This window comes from Salmo salar, chromosome 09 (assembly GCF_965601325.2).
Source record: "Salmo salar chromosome 09, fSalSal1, whole genome shotgun sequence".
Taxonomy (NCBI): domain Eukaryota; kingdom Metazoa; phylum Chordata; class Actinopteri; order Salmoniformes; family Salmonidae; genus Salmo; species Salmo salar.
Window position 1 is genome coordinate 44,895,590 of NC_138299.1, and position 10,745 is coordinate 44,906,334.

Genomic DNA, 10,745 nt, shown 5'->3' on the forward strand with positions numbered 1-10,745 from the left:
AGGAGGGCAACAACCCAGCAGCAGGACCGCTACCTCCGCCTTTGTGCAAGGAGGAACAGGAGGAGCACTGCCAGAGCCCTGCAAAATGACCTCCAGCAGGCCACAAATGTGCATGTGTCTGCTCAAACGGTCAGAAACAGACTCCATGAGGGTGGTATGAGGGCCCGACGTCCACAGGTGGGGGTTGTGCTTACAGCCCAACACCGTGCAGGACGTTTGGCATTTGCCAGAGAACACCAAGATTGGCAAATTCGCCACTGGCGCCCTGTGCTCTTCACAGATGAAAGCAGGTTCACACTGAGCACGTGACAGATGTGACAGAGTCTGGAGATGCCGTGGACAACGTTCTGCTGCCTGCAACATCCTCCAGCATGACCGATTTTGTGGTGGGTCAGTCATGGTGTGGGGTGGCATTTCTTTGGGGGGCCACACAGCCCTCCATGTGCTCGCCAGAGGTAGCCTGACTGCCATTAGGTACCGAGATGAGATCCTCAGACCCCTTGTGAGACCATATGCTGGTGCGGTTGGCCCTGGGTTCCTCCTAATGCAAGACAATGCTAGACCTCATGTGGCTGGAGTGTGTCAGCAGTTCCTGCAAGAGGAAGACATTGATGCTATGGACTGGCCCGCCCGTTCCCCAGACCTGAATCCAATTGAGCACATCTGGGACATCATGTCTCGCTCCATCCACCAACGCCACGTTGCACCACAGACTGTCCAGGAGTTGGCGGATGCTTTAGTCCAGGCCTGGGAGGAGATCCCTCAGGAGACCATCCGCCACCTCATCAGGAGCATGCCCAGGCGTGGTAGGGAGGTCATACAGGCACATGGAGGCCACACACACTACTGAGCCTCATTTTGACTTGTTTTAAGGACATTACATCAAAGTTGGATCAGCCTGTAGTGTGGTTTTCCACTTTAATTTTGAGTGTGACTCCAAATCCAGACCTCCATGGGTTGATAAATTGGATTTCCATTTGATTCTTTGTGTGATTTTGTTGTCAGCACATTCAACTATGTAAAGAAAAAAGTATTTAATACGATTATTTCTTTCATTCAGATCTAGGATGTGTTGTTTAAGTGTTCCCTTTATTTTTTTGAGCAGTATATTTGTCTTCTTCACCATAGATCTGCTCAAGGAAGAGACGGAAAAACAGAACGTCTTACTACTCAACGGTATGTGTTTCCTTTCTTCTCACACAGTGGTGCTCCAGTCTCTTTTTCACCTGATTTACTTAACAAAAGGCACGACTTTGCACCCACGCGCGCTATCTGGAAGAGAACCCCAGAAATATCGGAAACTTCACTGTCTTAAGTTTTAAATTACAACAAAACCAAATAGAGTAATAGCCTAAGACCTTATTTTGCGTTCTGTAAGACCATTATAAAGGTAAGACCATTGCACGAAAACGAAGCGTGCAGAAGGCTGTTGTTCTGGATGGCCAGATAGCTAGCAACAATGACAAGAAACTGCCATGTGGTGAATCGTAAGTTTCTCGTTTTGATCTTGTTGTTAATACCATGGCTTGTTCTGAGAGGTTTTGACTGATGTTGGGCTCCCGAATGGCGCAGAATCCAGGCTGTATCACATCCGGCGTGATTGAGAGTCCCATTGGGCGGCTCACAATTGGCCCAGGGTCGTCCGGGTTTGGCCGGTGTAGGCCGGCATTGTAAATAAGAATTTGTTCTTATCCGACTTGCCTAGTTAAATAAAACGTCACGTCTATGCTAATATGCGTTTCTGATATCCCTCTAGACCTAGGACAAATCTCCTCAAATCAAGTTATATACAGAGACGGCACTGAATGGAACTCCCTACCAACTCATATTTCCCAACCGAAAAGTAAATTCACATTCAAGAGAACATTAAAAGTACAACTACTAATATTAGCCATATGACTGGACAGATACTAACCCATGAATATATGGATTGACTATACAATGTTTCAGGTATTTTAAATGTTTGTAATGTCTACTTGTTAATGTTTTTCAAATGTGTATATAAATTGTAAAGTATTTTTCTCTGTAATGTCCTTTTCTTTGTCGTACCCCAAGAAGACTAGCTATCGTCATGGCGTCAGCTAATGGGGATCCAAATCAGAGCTAGGCTATCATTCTGGGGGGGCTCATTTTGCTGTAGACTTTTATACCAAAATATGCCAGTTATGACTGAGCACTATTTGAGATCCTACTGTGCATTAACTTGATGTATTAACTTGATTTATGAATCAGGCAACTTGTTGTTTGTTGCAAACGCTGACTTGTCTTTTTCTGTTGTCATTTACGCAGGAGAAGGACCTGACTCAGCTGAACTTGAAGTTGAAGCCTCCAGAGAGCAACACCAGGAAGAAAGCAATGCTAAGGTGTCTCACCGCTGTCCTCACTGTGAGAAGAGTTTCCCATTCTTCTCACATCTTGAAAGACACCTGCTAAGACACACTGGGGAGAGACCTTACTCCTGCTCTGACTGTGGGAAGTGCTTTGCCTTATCCCATCATCTAACACGTCATAAGAGAGTGCACACAGGAGAGAAACCTTACTGCTGCTCTGACTGTGGTAAGTGCTTCTCTTAGGCCCAGACTCAATCAAATCCGAGCTAGCCGACACCTGCATAGCTGTTGTTTTGGTGTTGCAGGTGGAACTGCGTTAGTTGTCAAATCCACAAGCAGCTCCTTGGGTAGGCTATTGTGGACACTGCCATTGGATGCAATGAAACCCCACCCGTCCTTGGTAGCTCAGTTGGTAGAGCATGGCGCTTGTAATGCCATGGTAGTAGGTTCAATTCCCGGGACCACCCATACAGTCATGTGTGCATTAACTTTACGTCAGTCGCTTTGGATAAAAACATCTGCTAAAAGGTATATACAGTCAGGTCCAGAAGTATTTGGACAGTGACACAATTTGCATAATTTTGTCTCTGTACGCCACCACAATGGATTTGAAAGGAAACAATCAAGGTGTGCTTTAAGTGTAGACTTTCATCTTTTAATTTAAGGATTTTGTCAAAATTATTGTATGAACCGTGTAGGAATTAGAACCATTTTTATACATGGACAAACTAACAATCATACATTTAAATTGTTTGTTTTAATACTTGGTTGTAAATCCTTTTCACTCAATGACTGCCTGAAGTCTGGAACCCATAGACATCATCAGATCCTGGGTTTCTTCCCTGGTGATGCTCTGCCAGGCCTTTACTACAGCTGTCTTCAGTCCCTGCTTGTTCTTGGGGTGTTTTGCCTTCAGCCATCGAAATGCATGCTCAATTGGATTCAGGTCAGGTGATTGACTTGGCCATTGCAGAACATTTCACTTCTTTGCCTTAAAGTATTGGTTTGCTTTCGCAGTATGCTTCGGGTCATTGTCCAGCTGCACTGTGAAGCGCCGTCCAATGAGTTTTGACGCATTTGGCTGAATCTGAGCAGATATTATAGCCCTAAACACTTCAGAATTCATCCTGCTACTTTTGTCAGCAGTCACATCATCAATAAATACAAGGGAAGCAGTTCCATTGGCAGCTATACATGGCCATGCCATAACACTACCTCCACCATGCTTCACAGATGAGGTGGTATGCTTCAGATCATGAACAGTTCCTTCTATACTCTTCTCATCATTCTGGTAGAAGTTGATATTTGTCTCATCTGTCTATAGGATGTTGTTCAAGAACTGTACAGTCTTCTGGTCTTCCTGTTTTTGAGGCATACCAATGGTTTACATCTTGTGGTAAACCCTCTGTATTTACTCTGGTGAAGTCTTCTCTTGATTGCTGACTTTGACACAGATAATCTGTGTCAAATGACACAGCCTACCAAAAAACGTGGCGAATCGCATCTCTGCATGTCTGGCAGACATATCAGTGTGGATGACGGATCACCACCTCAAGCTGAACCTCGGCAAGACGGAGCTGCTCTTCCTCCCAGGGAAGGACTGCCCGTTCCATGATCTCGCCATCACGGTTGACAACTCCATTGTGTCCTCTTCCCAGAGTGCTAAGAGCCTCGGCGTGACCCTGGACAACACCCTGTCGTTCTCCACTAACATCATGGCGGTGACCCGATCCTGTAGGTTCATGCTCTACAACATTCGCAGAGTACGACCCTGCCTCACACAGGAAGCGGCGCAGGTCCTAATCCAGGCACTTGTCATCTCCCGTCTGGATTACTGCAACTCGTTGTTGGCTGGGCTCCCTGCCTGTGCCATTAAACCCCTACAACTCATCCAGAACGCCGCAGCCCGTCTGGTGTTCAACCTTCCCAAGTTCTCTCACGTCACCCCACTCCTCCGCTCTCTCCACTGGCTTCCAGTCGAAGCTCGCATCCGCTACAAGACCATGGTGCTTGCCTACGGAGCTGTGAGGGGAACGGCACCTCCGTACCTTCAGGCTCTGATCAGGCCCTACACCCAAACAAGGGCACTGCGTTCATCCACCTCTGGCCTGCTCGCCTCCCTACCTCTGAGGAAGCACAGTTCCCGCTCAGCCCAGTCAAAACTGTTCGCTGCTCTGGCACCCCAATGGTGGAACAAGCTCCCTCACGACACCAGGACAGCGGAGTCAATCACCACCTTCCGGAGACACCTGAAACCCCACCTCTTTAAGTAATACCTGGGATAGGATAAAGTAATCCTTCTAACCCCCCCTTAAAAGATTTAGATGCACTATTGTAAGTGGTTGTTCCACTGGATATTATAAGGTGAATGCACCAATTTGTAAGTCGCTCTGGATAAGAGCGTCCGCTAAATGACTTAAATGTAAATGTAATGTAAAATAATCCTACCTCCTGGAGAGTGTTCTTGATCTGGCCAACTGTTGTGAAGAGGTTTTTCTTCACCGGGGAAATTAATTATTCTGTCATCCACCATAGTTGTTTTCCGTGGTCTTCCAGGCCTTTTGGTGTTCCTGAGCTCACCAGTGCGTTCTTTCTTTTTAGGAATGTACCAAATAGTTGATTTGGCCACACTTAATGTTTTTGCTATCTCTCTGTTGGGTTTGTTTTGATTCTTTCAGCCTAATGATGGCTTGTTTCACTGGCAGTGACAGCTCTTTGGACTTCATATTGAGGGTTAACAGCAACAGATTCCAAAATGCAAATGCAACACTTGAAATCAACTCTAGACCTTTTATCTGCTTACTTGTAAATTAACTAATGAGGGAATAAAACACACCTGGCCATGGAACAACTGAGCAGCCAATTGTCCAATTACTTTTGGTCCCTTAAAAAGGGGGGGACCACATTTTAAAAAAGTGCTGTAATTCCTACACCGTTCACCCGATTTTGGATGTAAATACCCTCAAATTAAATCTGAAAGTCTGCACATATTCATTATTTAATTTCAACTCCAATATGCTGTGGTAGACAGCTAAAATAATAACTTGGTCAATGTCCAAATATTTATGGACATGACTGTATATTATATGATATTTATTATAATCCAACAAATTCCATGCAGCCAACGATATAAATCCCTCCATTCAAATGAAAACTTGCATTAGCCTAACATGAAATAATTCACATTGAAGTTCAGCCTACTCAATAATAGCCTATAATTTATCAATTGATGCCCAATTCCATTGTTGTTGCACTTTGGCCTTAATGATTAGTGGAATAATGTCCTCATTTCTGAATTTTAGATTGATTTATCTAGTGAAAGTGATTAACGTGTATAGCAATACGAATAACTATTAATTAACCTCCACATGTGAAATCGGTTGGCAAACTGCTATGGTCAATGTACAAATAGAACACAGTTGCAAGTGTGTTTCTCAATGTCACCAGCAATGAGTAAGTAAATGCAAAGTTAATAAAAAGTTTAGCCTGTTTCCTAGGAATGAATCATAAACTACAACCTGATGCTGATTTTTATATAAATTTCATGTGTAGATAAAGGAAAAAGAAAACCCAAAGGAATGGAGAAGGAAACTGAAAAAAAGAGGCACCGATTCACCCCTGGAGATGAGGATCTTATTATTTCAGGGGTACTTGGGCACTGGGAGGACCTCTTCGGTGCCCAGGCCCACATTCGCCCCCGGGGGTCAAAGACGGCAACCTGGAACACCATCGCGGGGACCTTGACCCCTACATCAGCTGTGGCGAGATGTGGTGATGATGTCCGGAAGAAGTACAATCTCATAAGGAGCCAAATCAAGCAAAAGGTTTCTTCTATCCGGACATTGTCCACCCAGACTGGTGGGGGGCCCAACACCGTGCCGGCGCTGACCGACCTGGAGCAGCAACTGCTTTCCCGAATGGCAGAGACCGAAGCTGGTGTAGGGCCTGCTAATCTGGGATTTGGTGAGTGCTAAGAATGTAATTATATGTTAAAGTGGAACTAACAGCGTTTTTAGCAACATTAAATCTTATTAAAATCTGTTCATAAACACCCCCAGGAAGAATGACACTTTTAAAAACGTATTATATTTGATTTATTTTACTTTTTCTGACAAGCAAGCACTTAGATATGGTAATTTTCATAAATTAATTCATAGAATGTTTGGGAATGACGTATACTAAGGCATTTGTGAAAATTCTATAGCATTATAGTTGGAAAGGGGCTGTGCGTTTTGGACAATTAATAGACACTGCAGTAAATAAAACCTAATAAAAACATCTGTCTTGTCCAGGACTGGAGTCTACGCAGACAAGTGTGACATAGCTAATCAGAGCTACAGTAGGCCTATATGCAAATAAGCCATTTGCCACACGGGACTGCAATCATTCACTTTGAACTGGACTGTGTTTACAGACAGTAGGGCCTGTCATCATTCACTATGAACTGGACTGTGTGTTTACAGGCAGTAAGGCCTCTCATCATTCACTTTGAACTGGACTGTGTGTTTACAGGCAGTAGGACCTGTCATCATTCACTTTGAACTGGACTGTGTGTTTACAGGCAGTAGGACCTGTCATCATCAACTTTGAACTGGACTGTGTGTTTACAGGCAGTAGGGCCTGTCATCATTCACTATGAACTGGACTGTGTTTACAGACAGTTGTAACAGAGTGACATTAGATCATTAGAACACATTTGCTAAGAGCCACAAAATACACCTGAATAGATTTCTACAAATATGTAAATATAACGGGAGTCCTCTTACATTTGGGAACGTCACAGTCCTATTGATCAACAACCATGAAAAGGTAGGTTATCTTTCCCTCAGTTGTCTATGCACATCAACAACTAATGCTAGCCAGAGCGAGATGAGCTAAAATTGGACGAGGGAACTTTGGCTAGTTGGCCTTCAAAATTGCACTGATAAACAATGGGGAATTGTAGCCTGCTCGTCTTTGTGCAGCTTTCCTGTCAATACAATACATTCCTCTGTACTTGAAACTTATGCCTGCCCTTAGTATCTCTATTCCACTGCTCCTGTCATCTCTACACCATCACTGTCCATATCAGGCTTTTAGCCTGCCGTCTCTACACCATCACTGTCCATATCAGACTTTTAACCTGCCGTCTCTACACCATCACTGTCCATATCAGACTTTTAGCCTGCCGTCTCTACACCATCACTGTCCATATCAGACTTTTAACCTGCCGTCTCTACACCCTCACTGTCCATATCAGGCTTTTAGCCTGCCGTCTCTACACCATCACTGTCCATATCAGACTTTTAGTCTGCTGTCTCTGCACCCTCACTGTCCATATCAGGCTTTTAGCCTGCAGTCTACATAATCACTGTCCATATCAGACTTTTAGCCTGCTGTCTCTACACCATCACTGTCCATATCAGGCTTTTAACCTGCCGTCTCTACACCATCACTGTCCATATCAGGCTTTTAGCCTGCCGTCTCTGCACCACCACTGTCCATATCAGGCTTTTAGCCTGCCGTCTCTACACCTTCACTGTCCATATCAGGCTTTTAGCCTGCCGTCTCTACACCATCACTGTCCATATCAGGCTTTTAGCCTGCCGTCTCTACACCATCACTGTCCATATCAGGCTTTTAGCCTGCAGTCTCTACTACATCACTGTCCATATCAGGCTTTTAGCCTGCCGTCTCTACACCATCACTGTCCATATCAGGCTTTTAGCCTGCAGTCTCTACACCATCACTGTCCATATCAGGCTTTTAGCCTGCCGTCTCTGCACCATCACTGTCCATATCAGGCTTTTAGCCTGCCGTCTCTACACCATCACTGTCCATATCAGGCTTTTAGCCTGCCGTCTCTGCACCATCACTGTCCATATCAGGCTTTTAGCCTGCTGTCTCTGCACCCTCACTGTCCATATCAGGCTTTTAGCCTGCAGTCTACATAATCACTGTCCATATCAGGCTTTTAGTCTGCTGTCTCTGCACCATCACTGTCCATTTCAGGCTTTTAGCCTGCAGTCTACATAATCACTGTCCATATCAGACTTTTAGCCTGCCGTCTCTACACCATCGCTGTCCATATCAGGCTTTTAGCCTGCCGTCTCTGCACCACCACTGCAAACTAAACTGGCCATTGTTGTATTTTATTTATAATGTCCACTTATGTACATAGGATGATGTACATACATAGCATTTTAACATATTAAAACAAAAGAGATAAATAATATTCATCCAGCCTTTGCTGCTATGCTTGCAGGTGTGGATAATATGCTGTGACCCTAGTCAAAAAGTATTTAACTCCAAAAAACAAAAACGTAGCTGTATGCTGTTTTGAACATTTAAACTTAAAACATATGTCGTGTCTTTGGCTATGCCGGATTAAGTGATATGACATGCTAACTTATAAAATGATTTCTCTGTAATTAATATTACCTGATTAAGCTAATCATGTAAATGTAATTAACTAGAAAGTCGGGGCACCACGGAAGAACGTTTATAGAGCTGTTATCTTCCGAATAAACTCTTAAAATACTTTGTAATATTTTGCAACGATAGCAGTCAATCTTAACCCTTGTCTTATTTTCAGTCTCATAATGAAAGTTGTAAATTCTTGGCTATCTTCACGAACCCTGGCTAACAAGTTGAATCAGCAATACATTTATTTACTAAATACCTAACTAATCACACAGAATTACAAATACACAGAATACAATGATGTCATACAGAAAACGTCTCGGTAGACGGAACAGATATGACGGCTGGTTACACAAAGGAAAGGGGGTTGGGCTTGAATGAAAGAGCGGGAAGATTTAGGAACAGAGAAACAGCAGCTATGCTATCGTAAATACATTATCTTATGCATTCTAAATTACCGCCCATTTGGAAAAGGAAAATGCAATAAATATTTACTCTGAGCTGCGCTTCGGTAGATTGGTCGTAGATGCTGGCCGGGTTGGCCAACAGATCTCCCTGTTTTCGGAAGAATGTCAATGGGGGTCAATTGGATACGTGGTGGTATCTTCGTCTGGTTGTTAGACTGGATCCGTCGTCCGTCCTTTCCTAACCCACGTTAGCAGCGGCCGCTGCTAACTCAACGGCTAGGAAGTAGCACTTCTGTAGTGAATAAGCTCAAAGTTCATACCAGTTCATACCAGAGCTCACGCCGAGGTTGGCTTAGTTCTGTACTTGACATGTGTGTCCTTCTAACGTAGAGGCTGCAGACCTCCCGTACTGGAACTAACTGGTTATCTTTTCGTCAAAGGATTATATAGTGGAGAGGGGGAGGGAGGTGTTTCATCGTTTATAACCGCTGTCTCTTCACAGGGTTGGGCCACTGATCGAGCAGGGCACTTTCCTTATGAAAACCCAATTCTCTCGTTTGGAAGCTAAAATTACATTTCATCTCCTAACAAACATTTTCAATATCAAACATTTCGATTGCATAACAATTCGATGTGACTCTGATAACTAGAGGGTGGATACTTTCCCAGGTACAGTTTATGTCGTCCTGTCATCAATCATAATGTCTCAGATGACAACTGAAATGAAATCCATACTCATTACGTTATCAAGCATATTTCCAACTGGTTTTATTAACAAAATATGGTTCCTTTTCCCCATTTGTTTGATGTTCCCAGACTCTCTATATTTAACACAGGCTATTCACGTCCTTCAGTAGATTCAGAGAGGGGAAGAGAGAAAGGTATTTATGGGGGGGGGACGGGTCATAAACCTTACCCACAGGCCAACGTCATGACACAAGTTTTAAAATGTTTTCCCACTGCATGGATCACTGGTGCAGTTGAATGCAGAATTGCTGTGGAGCACTCAAAATGTATTATAGTTGTGTAGCCAGCCTAAGCTATTGCTCAAATGTTGCTGTAACAGACCTACATGTTTCTTCTTTGCCTGGCATTTTGTTGCAGGTTTAATTTTTTGGGGTTATTCATTGTCAAGCTTTAAAGACCGAAGCAAGACTGCAACATTTTAGTAGCCTAGCTAGGACTGTGGCGTGTGTCTGTACACTTTCCCTAAGCTGCACGTTGGAAACGGGACACACGAAGCAGTACAATTGAAGTTGAATTCACGGAGGTAGATGACTTGGCTGTTGACTCATTTATACTCACTTGTGTGTCCTATTCGGCCCGCGGGCCTTTTGTTTAACACGTGCGCTAGACTATTAGCCACATTTAGACTGACTTGTGAGCATTGCCCTAGCTAGTTTGATTGTATAGACATTCCCAGCCATAGTTACAGTCCTCCGGTCTTTGTTCAAAATATTGAGTCCCTGAAACTGCATCTCGACTGGGTGGAAGCAGCAAACAATGTACCAGACCAGCTGTAATTTATAACCTGATAGCATTATATTTGGGACCCTTCAAGAAATGTATTGGTGAATTATATTAATCATGCATTGAACTGCATCCA